This window comes from Chrysoperla carnea, chromosome 1 (genome assembly GCF_905475395.1).
Source record: "Chrysoperla carnea chromosome 1, inChrCarn1.1, whole genome shotgun sequence".
Lineage (NCBI taxonomy): Eukaryota > Metazoa > Arthropoda > Insecta > Neuroptera > Chrysopidae > Chrysoperla > Chrysoperla carnea.
Window position 1 is genome coordinate 9,161,099 of NC_058337.1, and position 12,847 is coordinate 9,173,945.

Consider the following 12,847-nt stretch of genomic DNA (forward strand, 5'->3'; position numbering starts at 1 on the left):
GGAACATAAATTTTATAATAGATTACCAGGCAGAATAAGTAATATTTATGATCTTATTACTCGAGGGTTGACGAGTTTGCTATTTCTATTGACATAACTGTCTATTAACATTATTTTGTAACATCAATTGAAAGTGGAAAAGAATACTATTATTACCATTTCCATTCTAGTAGTTAATGGAAAAAATTTGGAATTTTTTGAAAAGGACAACCATAGTTAATGGAAAAAATTAAACATTTTTAATGTCAGATTTCCTTAATTATTTTTAATGTCAGATTTCTCTGCTGACTTTTTCTAAATGGTTTGTGTGTAAATGAGTACTATTTTTTTAAAGTTTTAGGGCTTTTTAACGAGAGAGGTCCTAAAACTCCCTAAAGCACTCCTATTTTTTATACGTAAGAATTTTTATGACTTGAGACAGAGTTATTCAAATAAATACCACCATATTTTTTTTCGTCATATCTTGGAGCAAAATGTTCTAAAACTTGATGATCAGCACACAAAATTACCCCTAAAAAAGTACTTTCAGCCATTCGAAATTTCTTTTAAGCAGGCTCGATTTTGAGAATCGAGTTTTCCCATGTCATTTTCTCTTACAAAAGGAATACATGAAGGGTGCTAAAACGGAAATAGCGCCAGCTTGAAAAAAGAACGGAGTATTGAGTAAGTCCACAGGAAATGTATGCAGTATTTGCAACACTATAACTCTGTATATTTAGATTTTTGAAGAAGCGCACTGTTTGTGTGGGACATTCAGTCTACTAACTGTATGATTCTCTACTATAAGTTGATTTTTTTCTTTGTAAAATCCCAACAGTCTCTCTACCGTCATCAGTAAAGGAGCATCGCCAACCATTCCAGCAACCATCATATTATAGTATTATACACATGATATGTGATGCGTTACCGTTCGGGATTATAGATAATAACATCAAAACAAGGAGGAACATGGTGGAGTTTATGAAATAATATTAAAGACATACAAAATTTCTACAAAAATATTTATTAATTAAAAAAAAACAACAACTTAATTTAATTGTGTTTCTCTTTTATAATTAAAAATTTGCATTAGATTATTTCCATTAAGTTTGTAACATCCTGAGTACATTGCTGATAATACTGAAAGGAGTGGTAAAAGGGTTGAGAAGCTACATTGATTTGAAGTGTTTTAAAAGTCCGCCTTGATGTATACCAGTAAGACACATAAATAATGCCCAATTTGAATATTTGTGTATGAAATTATTTTTTGATTAGTTTTAAAAGCATTTGAGTAAATCTATAATTATATAACTGTAACACTCTTCGTTAAATTACGTTTTTTATTAGGTTCCTGTCGAAACTGAACACTCTCCACTAAATAACCTTTCAAAGGAAACAAAAAATTTAAATCGGTTTATCCGTTGAGGCGCTACGATGCCACAGACAGACAGACAGATGGACAGACAGGCAAAACAGACAGATAGACCGACACACACACACATAGCGGTCAAACTTATGACACTCTTTTTTTTGGTTCGAGGGTAAAAAACAATATTAACGAACCATTTTTTAGATACTGAACAATTTTGATAATAATTTCAACTTGTCTCCGTACCTATCCGAGTATCAACAAGTAAGTTTATTGTCACCGCGTCATGCTATTAACATCGATACTGACTGTCATTAATTATCGACAATGATCCAAGTGATAGCAAATGCTAAATTCTGTTTGGCTTACGCACTCACTGCCAACTCTTAAAGAAACAAATACCTGTATGATTCGTCTACGCCTTTCATGACCCCGCAAATCAACGACAAACAAGACAAATAAATTTTCTTTGATGACCTACAAATTTGGTTTTAATATTATCTATGTAACAAGTGAATTTTTTTTCGCAAAAGAAAAACTTGGGACAGCTCTTACAAAGTTTTCCCGCGCCGAAAATTTGATACTTTGACTTATTTTTTTGTTCCCTAAACATGGTTTCTTATTTTTTTGACAATGCTTTAAAACATTGTGGAGCTCATACAGCTCGTTCAAAAATTATTTGTTTGTATTCAGGTGTTTCCAGCATGCTATTTTGCTGTCCCTATACTAAAACTAAGGTAAGACCCACTTTTCGACAGAATTAAATGAATTTCTATTAAATCCCAAAGTTTCAGGAATTTTGATCATTTAAAACATCAGATAATTAACGATTAAGTTCCCAATTTTGATAATATACGTCAAAATTAAGTTCTCGAAAACAAAACGACGTGTTGCTTTTTTTTTATTCTAAAAACATTACTTTCAATTCTTGTATCTTTTTTTTTCAATTTTATCAAGAGAATTGTGTAGTACAGTAAAAACAACTGGTCAATGATTATCTCGCGATCTAAACGGCCAAAAATTATGCAGCTTGGGTCTTGCACAGCCAACATTATTCTGAATCTGTGACAAAAAATACTTTATTCATGGTGGAAATACTTTAAAAGCATCAGGCTTGTACTTTTCAAATAGAGTTTTTTTTGGATATTAGTATATGAATTTATAGTATTTTAATTATTTGGTATATTAATTTATAATATTCCATATATATCCATAAATTATGATTCTACAATTTTATTATTGTCGCCCTATAAGCTCAGTTAGTTAAGGCGTAACCAATTCAGTCCGCGGTATGCTTAAGGTAACGGGTTCGATTCCCGCCATCGCAACAAAACTAATTAAATTGCTAGTTTTGATGGGCTGGTGTAGTGCATGGTATATGCATGAAGGAGATATACTCAGCCACTGAAATTGAGGAGCTGATAAATGAAATTATCGGCGGAAAGGTGGTAAAACACATACATGATATAACAATGGTCTCTGTAGCCTAAGTGTGTCCTTCGTGGACAGCTAATATAATCTAACCATTATTATCAAAAATTTTCTCAACATTCAAAAGTAAAAAATCATTGAAATATTAGCACACTTTGGGGCTATTTGCTTATATCATGAAATCAATGTATCCTGCATAAAATTTCATACATAATGCTGCATCTTATAATTCATTTTATTTCATATTCCAGTTCTTTGAACAAAAATATTCGATAAGGATCGGTTGGTTTTATAAACTAGGTTTAAAAGTGGCAAGTGGCTTCTGTTCGTATTCAAACGGCGTAACCTAACTCAAAAAGGGATATTCCAAATAGAAAATGTCGAATTTTAAATGTTCTAAGGTGTCGAATTTATGAAAGTAAGTAACTGTTGTGCTGGATTTCTACTAATGGGTATATATTTAGAGCTTAACGACTTTTGAACACCAAATCTACCACATTCCATCATTTTAATCGCCCAAAAAAAATAATAATGTTGTATAACTTGATTTAAATGGATCTGTAATGGTTTGTTTCGAATTTTCAAATACATAGAAGAAGGTGTCCTGGATTCAAAATTTAAATTTATATGTTTTTGAATGAATTTAATGTAATCGTTGAAACAATTGTTTGGGTTAGAAAATGTAAAACACATAATCAAAAATCTACTATGTAGGTACAAATGTTAGAATATCATTTTAAAGGAATTTTATAAGTCTATGATATAAACTGTTCATTTATAATCTGTATAGGTAAATGAGGATCCACTTTGCTATATAAATAGAGTGAGTATCTCGCATACACATGTACTAATAGAGCAAAGTGTATTACCTGGGATCGAAATTTAAATGGATTTCCTTTCCAAGACATAATGGACTCTGTATTTTATGACAATTGAAATATTAAGCATCAGTCGATTAAGCAAAACTGAATTTATACTAACAAGTGAAAAACAAACAATTAACTTAGTTAATTATGGAAGTACCATGTATAGACAGTGTTGATGACGCAGTCCTTTTTTTTTTTGACGTCATGTAAATATAGAAAGATATCCAATCTTAAATAGCCACACACACATAACTGACATTCCCAGATTAATACATACAATCAGTGGCGGATTTAGGCTTGATGCCGTCCTAGGCCTGATTTGATATGCCGCCCTCTCGGTCGTTATTTATTTAGTTTTCGAAAATTTTCGAAGGTAGTTTCTAGAAACCGAATATTCGACAAGATATGACACCGGAGCACCGGATATTCGACTACCGGATATTCAGCCCGGTAGTTCCACTTTATTCCATTTGTCGTGGTTCCAATCAGACTGTTTAGGAGTTCTTGAAACTCAATATCCCAACAGAAAATTATGAAAGATTAGCTGTATAAAAAAATCTAACTACGAATCTTCTTCTGACAATAACAAATCATCGCCGTCTTCATCGTCTGCTCACGCGTGAATCTCGTGACAATTTTTGGGAGTGTTTCAATGAAGTGACAAAGGATAAGAGTAGTGATTGTCGCGATCAAGAAAACCAAAATCCATTTGCTAACGTGATTGATTTTTTCTTAAAGACATCTCGAATCGATCGCAATCACGACCCATATATTTGGTGGTCAGTTCATTTGAATCAGTTGTCAAGATTTGTTTTGGTATTCCTTCGCCACAATTTGCCACTTGTTAATTTTGAGTACTAAAAAAAATAAATAAAGCAAACATTTTCGACGTCGGATTATTAGAATAAAATAATGAGAATTTTCTGAATTTACTATACGGAATTCGCCTGGATACTGAATTACAATGCGGTATCCGACACGAGAGTGAAAACAGGCCGGATACCGGATATCCATCTCTACTAAGAATAATTCCTGGTACCAATGATCGGAGATACTACACACTACCTTATATACACTACAACACAAAAATATGAGTATATCCAATTTTTGTTCATATTCATTTTTAATAATTTATAATAAATTATTATATGATTAAAAAAAGACACATGTTACAAATATAATAAAAATGAAAAGATTTTTTTGTTGTTGTTATAGTAGATGGAATATTATTTTTAAGGTATAACCTATATCATCGTTTTTAAAAGCTCTGAGGGATGAGAAGGGAATTCAACGAATAATCTTCTATAGATATCTTACTATTGAAACCCGACAACACGTAAAATACCTTCGATATGTATATTGCAAGTAAAGTAAATTGACCTATCAACATTAACAGGAAGCCGTAAGGTTATATATCTTAAAATTTTGGAATCCAGAGAAAGGCAATGAATCTTTATAAAAACTGTGCGACTTCATTGTTTAAAACTTAAAGAAATTATAAACAAAAATTTGTGCGATCATGCTCAGGGGATGAGAGTCACCCTTTCTCAGGGGTGGAAAAATTTAATCTGAAAATGACAACGGGAATCCATATAGGAATGAATTCTAATCAAAAAGTGACATTGAAACATATTTCGAAAAGTCAATACTTTTCGAGTTATAAAGTATATCGTTCAGTTTAAAAACTCCTACTATAAAAACCATGAAAATGCAAAAGTTTCAAGTCATTTGCTTGTAAATTGACGGAGTTATGATGAAAACAAAGTTTAACGAACGTTTCTTTTTATTAATTGAATTTATATTAGGTTTTTGGTAGTTTTATCTTTTTTCAGCACAAAAACTGAAGTAGTTACCACGGGAACAAAAATACATGCTTGCCGCTTTCCAGTTAACTTTATTATGGCAACAGACTCTTCTAGCAGTATCGGATAAATATTTTTTGAAATATTGCAAATTCTATGGGAAAAAAATTTCGAAAAATACAAAAAAAAAAGTCTATTGTGAAATAGCTCGAAAAAAAAAATTACAAGAAAAGTTTAGAAGGTGAAATATTTTGCTGAAAGAAAGCTAAATTTGTTCCTCTGAGACTTTTTTCTGTAACTTTATTATTTTTCGAGTTATTTAACGATAAACACTTTTTTTTTTTTAATTTTCCTCTAAGTTGCAATATTTCAAAAAATATTTATCCGAACCTGCTAGAACTTCTTAAATCTGTTGCTGGTATCTTAATAAAGTTAGTTGGAAAGCAGTAAGCATTAATTTTAGTTCCCATCAGTTTTTGTATCGAATAAAACATAAAAATAAAGGTCCGATAAACTTTGTTTTCATCATAACTCCGTCAATTTTCATGCAAATGACTTAAACTTTTTTCATTTTCATGATTTTTCTAGTACTTAGAAAGTCTTCGACATACTTTTTTTTAAAAAACGTCAAATTTGACGTTAAATATTTCGAATTTCAATCGCCAATAACTCGGAAACTATTGACTTTTCGAAATGTTTCAATGACACTTATCGATTCCCGTTGTCATTTTTAGCATACATTTTTCCATACGAAAGAAGGGGTTGGCTCCCACCCCCTGAGCAAGATCGCACAAATTTTTGTTTTTACTTGTTTAAGTAAGCTTTAAACAATGCAGTCGCACAGTTTTTATAAAGATTCATTGACTGTTCTTAGATTTCGAGGTATAACGGCTCTTCACTACATATTACACAGTATTATAAGGGGTTGATAGGAAATCAGGATTTTATACTTACCTCGCGGTCTATCAGCGTATTCTGTACCTTTTGAGGTATTACAAATGTATACCATACATGTTGTTATTCGTAATATTGTTCTCAACATTTACCGCTTCAACGAGTCGAATGTTTCTAGTATATTTCGTATTACCTTGTTTATTGTTAAGACTGCAGAATTTGCACGTAACAATTACATCTTTTTGATATAACCACGTCATCTAAAACAAGGCCGGGATGGTGACTCTTTAAAATTTGAACGGGGGATGGTGTGTAACCAACTCCTCTCCCCGTCGGAAATTTCGACACATTCATTTCTTTTTTGTATTTACATGTAACTTAAGGCTTTAGGTGTTGCCACCTGCGAATAACAGTATATTCCGGAAAATGAAAATGTATCTTGTCAAACGTTCTACAGTTACTACCAAACGTTATTGGTGGAAGTAAGAGAAGCAAAGTAAGGGGAAACTGCACAATTTTGGATTCGTTTCGCGGAGAAATTGGCATTGGTTTTAAAGTTCCAAAGAGCAACCGAAGACGAAGATACTTTGGTATCTTATCGTTTACCTTATAAACCTTTTGAACTTGCAAAGTACACACCCAGGATCGTAATACCAATAAAGAAAGTATGATTAACAAGTTCAAGGTTGTAATTTTATATATTTACTATATTGTTATAAATCCTCTCCAATCTCTCTTTGACCTTTTTTACTTTTGTCTTCAAAAATTTGAGGTACAAGAATCATGACTGCATTAAAAAAATCGAATGAATGATATACCAAAGGAATTATTTTGGTTGAGTTGCGTCACTTTACAGTCACAATTTGTCGAATTTCGACCACAGACGATTCTATTCGTAATACATTAACAAAATTGAAATTTTATTGGGTTTTATATACCTACAATATAATGATTTTTATCTGCATATACAGATTTTCAGAAGGTTCAAAAGAGTAGTTATACATATATTTATAATTTAAAATTTAAAAAACGTTTGCAGTTTTTATAAAATTATGTTTATTTGTGACTATATTTTGGTGATCATTTTTCTTGTTAAATAATGTTATATTATTTGTAATAAGTTAATAAGATAACAAGTGAAAACAAACAATTGACTGAGTTAATTGTTGAAATACCATGCATAGTAAGTGTTGATTTCTTTATCACATTACACATACAAACATGTGACGTATACATAACTGTTAATCAAGTATGGCACATATTATAAAATTTCCGCCTAATTGACACCCTCACGGGTAAACAGTGATGTTTACGAAAAAATGTTTCAAACAAAAGTTGTTTAATTTTTGATAAGGAACATTTTTTACATTTTCTACGGACCCAAGACCTAATTGACCTATGATGCTCATTTACGAACTTGACCTCACTTTTTACGTCCTGAGTACGCTGTCAATTTCAGCTCGATATCTTTTTTCGTTTTTGAGTTATCGTGTCCACAGACGGACGGACAACCGGAAATGGACTAATTAGGTGATTTTATGAACACCTATGACAAAATTTTTTTCCTAGCATCATTATTTTTAAGCGTTACAAACTTGAGACTAAACTTAATATACTATGTATATTTCATATATACATGGTAGTTTTGAAAACGCATAATTTTTTTTCTACACACACACACACCAAATGAACAAGTTTGGAAGTGAATATTTTTTATTTTCTCTATTATCAACGTTAAAATCTTAAACACCTGATAATATGACCACAAATAAACCAAAACAATCAATATAAATAAAAGCTCGAATCAGTATAAAAGCAATAAGACCAAAAAGTAATAGTGCCTTATATGCGTAGATCAATAATCATTTTAAATTATGAAGATCAACTCACAACTGATCAATCAAATACTTGTAGTATAGGTGTATTTAAATAATTAAGAAACGAAGCTTCTTCGGTAAATGTCGTTGTTTGTCGTGTTGCAAAAGACACTGTCTAAAGTCTGTCTTTCTCTGTGTTCTGTGTGTGGCATTTTATTGAATTTATACGAACGCACACACGTATGAGTGCACATATATAAACACTTAGAAAAAAATTGTTCGTGCCTTTGCCTGGAGAGAACTCAGCAGCCCTAGTGCAGCGCAATACGAAGTTACTTAGCATTCAATGTATGAGGTATAGAATTATAAGTGATACCCGTTAATATATTGTGTTTATTGATAGTACTCGTAGCTAAATAACATTAGATATCAGAACAAGATTATACATATTTGCCTAAATTCTGTTGGCTGGGCAGCGCTTTCTGTCTTTATGTAATGCACCCCACTGGTGTAAATTGTGATGCATTGTCAAGGCAGAGATTCATCAATTCCTATCACCTAATATTCTTTAAATAGATCAATGTAAGAATTTACAATTAAAAACTATAAAAATACAATTCTTATAATCGTTTAGGAATGATCAATCCTAAAATTTATTAGAAAATTATCGATCTGATACAGCAATACATATTAGGACGGTTTGTTTATTTGATTTAGGTACAACATACATAAAAATAATTTTAAATTACAAATTAGTCACATGAGTTGTTAACACTTCCAACGCATAATAACTATGAGAATTAAATTAAAAAACAAGAATAAAACAAATTTTAATTTGATTTCAGTATTAAATTTCATTAATAAATATTCAATGAACCGATTAAAATTCAATTATAAAAATTTCATAAAATAAATTAATAATATTTAACAAAGACAATGAAATTATTTATTTGTTCCGTTGAAAATAATGTTATTCAATTACTTTTAAATCAACTCTTCGATGATTATTATGTATTTGGTAATGCAAATATATCTTATAATTTTTAATAATTCGAGTGGATTCTTATTAAATAATTTTATAAATCCAAACGAAAAAATAATTTAATAATGAAGTCTTAATTAATAATTTGTTAACTGACAAGTCGGTAGGAAGAAAAATTGAAGCTAACTTAATAAAGCATTTCATTATTAGGGGAGCCAGGAAAAACATTATTTTAGAATTTTGATGAACTCAAAAATCTAATTTTATGTACTGTTTTTCTAGCTTTTAAAATGACTTTTTTGGAGTTTTTCCAAACATTAAACTTTTACTTGTTTGTTTGTTGTTTTTTTGGAGGAGGGAGGGGCAATACAAAAATTCACAAGCGGGCAAGATTCACAATATTAATCTATAAGCTTTTCTGATCAAGAATCAATTGACAAAATGCGCTACTCATATTTTGCACACTCAACCCCATCCAGAGCCTGTTCTAATAAACTGATCACTATATACATATAAGATACATTTATTTTCGTCTACTTATGGCCACACTAAGATTTTCCTTGAGTTCAAATTGGCTGAAATTCGGTTCTTAGAGGCATTAAGGAGGAATAACAATTTTATAAAAGCAGGAGCTCATTTCAGTAACTTGGAGAGGATTTCCAGGGAAAACTGTTGTTCGACGTTTATGGCTTTGAACAAATGGCACCTCCTCGGGGTTATTTTTTACGATGAGTCTTTTGAGAGTGCCCACTTCTCAGCCCATATTTATTCTTTTTCATTTCCAAGTTTTACATTTTGTCACGGCTCTTGTGCTTTGAACGTCTGTCCAAAATATCCAAATTTGTTCTAATAAAATAAATACATAATAAGGGGGAAATATGACTTTAATGATTACCCGCTGATACTCACGTGTTTCTTTATTTAACAGACATTTTATGATAATTACTACATTAAAGGGTTTCGAATACTATTTTTATATAGAGAATACGGAAACTGTCTGCATAAAGTTTTATAATTATAGACATAAAGATCCACAAAAGAGTTTGTAATATTTAGTTTAGTACCGATGTACTAATAAAATATTTTTGAACTATAAAGGTGCAGTAAAAACATTCGAAGCAAGTATATAATCTTTAATTAGCAAAGTAGTCACTATCATAATTAGATATATTCGCTTCTTGTCAATTAGTTCAACGCTTGTGTATGTTCAGCAATTTGTTCATTTATTGTATATCACCTGTATAAGGGGTGTTAAGTAAAAAAAAATACCAATAGCCCAAGTAAAAGAACACATAATCACTATCACTACAACATATTATAAAACAAAGTCGCTTTTTCTGTCCCTATGTCCCTATGTACGCTTAAATCTTTGAAACTACGCAACGGATTTTGATGCGATTTTTTTTAATAGGTAGAGTGATTCAAGAGGAAGGTTTTTATGTATAATACATCCATATTATAGTAGAGTAAGGGGTTGAAATAGGGGTTGAAAGGGATATGCTTCAAAAACTAAAAAAGTTGTGCATCGATTAAGCTCAAATATTGACACGATATACAACCAGCTTCAAAGATATATTGTTTTTGTCTACTTTTAACCTTCGGAGGATAGAAAGGTGAAGCGAGAAAGAGGGAAGGAATTATCGAATATTTACAAATATACCTAAGTGGGTATCAAATAAAAAAGCATGACGTGTACATTACAAAACTGTTATCCCACGCAAGGAAATGTGGAGGGAGGGGTGCAAGTGGGGATGTTGCCCAGCAAAGCGGGTAGTTTACAGCTAGTCACCTATATAAGGGGTGTTAAGTAAAAAAATACCAATAGCCCAAGTAAAAGAACACATAATATTACCCAAATAATAAAAATATTTCTTTCATCTTGAAAATTGGCATAAGCGTTCTTTGTTATTCCAAGATACTCGAACTTAAATACTACGAATGTATCCCACCTGTGGAAGTTATTGATCTGACCAAATGGATGGGCCCTATATCTTGAAAAATATTAAATACTTTTTCAAACAAAGTTGACACTTTTTATAATTTTACCCATTTTCATGTTTTATTCATTATTCTGAGTCAATAATTGAAAAATGTAAACGCAGTTTGAAGTTTACCCTAAAGTTTCAACTTTTGAAATTACAAATTTTCCTGTTTATCTTTGTAAAAATTGTGAGAACAACATTTAATAAAATACATTTGTAGGAAAAATTCGAAATTAATGATATTACTAATTTTTGTGACTGGAAAAAATTTCGATTACCGAGCTTATTGAACAATATTGAGAGATCACACCGATGCGTGGTGCATATTTGTTATTACATGTAGATAGCTGTCAATTATTATCATATTAACGGGGGGTCACAGAAGTTACGGACACCCTTGTTGCATCAGGTACAAAATAAAATTCTATGACAAAAAGTCTTCTTTCATTTTGTGATCCGATGCACTTATATCCACCCCTTCCTAAGCGTAACGTTGAAGCTCTCGCGAATAATAGCTTAATATCCGTACATCGGACTAAAAAATATAAGAGCATTTTTGTCTCCTACCTGATGCAACAAGGACGTCCGTTACTTTTGAGACACTAAGCCACCTTGTACATTTGACTAGACAATTTTGTACAATTTGTCAAGAATGCTGGCAGTACTTCGATTTAGGTTGCCAATACCATGTAGTTTTTTTACAGCTCCAAAGCTCAGAGTCTGTGATCTTTAGGAAATCCTTTTCCATAAAAGTTGGGTCAGAAGTATGCAATTATTCTGATATCAAGACTTCTTGATTAAATTCGTCATAAATAATATCATAATACAGTGTGGGGTCAGTTCTTTAAAGTTATTACAGTTTTCGTATTTGTGATGTTACAATGTCGATTTAACAACATCATTTTTTATGCCTTGCTGTAAAACTACCTATATACGTTTCTAAAACGTCAACCGTCAAGTCATTGTAATTTTCACGCCAGGAAGAGCTATATGTTCATTCATTATAAACAGATGCGGTTTAATACAAATCAAAATAAAATATTTCAGAAATATAATCCTACTAGCTGTTAAACCCGCTTCGCTGGGTTGTTTTTGCACATTTAAATATCAAAATTGTTAAATGAAAGACTTTTTTTTTTAATTCTCTCTGTGTGTACGGAACAGTAAGATTTTTTTGGCCGATCCCAATATTATGTCTACACTCTCTGTGTGTACGGAAAAGTAAGGGAAAGATCGATAGAAACCCATGGAACATTCCAGAATATTCGAGAAAGTTCTAGAAAATTCGATAGAAATCCATAGAACATTCCAGAATGTTCGAGAAAATTCTAGAAAATTCGATAGAAATCCATAGAACATTCCAGAATGTTCGAGAAAATTCTAGAAAATTCGACAGAAACCCATGGAACATTCCAGATTGTTCGAGAAAGTTTGATAAAATTCAATAAAAATCCATACAACATTCGAGAATATTCGAGAAAGTTCTAGAAAATTCGATAGAAATCCATTGAACATTCCAGAATTTTCGAGAAAAATCGAAAGACATTTGCGCCAGTAGCGCCATCTAGTGAAAATTGTACTATTGACAGTGGGGCCTATTGTACTATTAGAACTATTTTTTTAATCTATTTTCTATGAATTCCTAGATCATTTTTAATTCCAGCCCCACCAAACTCCCTTATTCACAATGGGAGCCTAAGGGCTACCCAATGGCATAATCCCCTA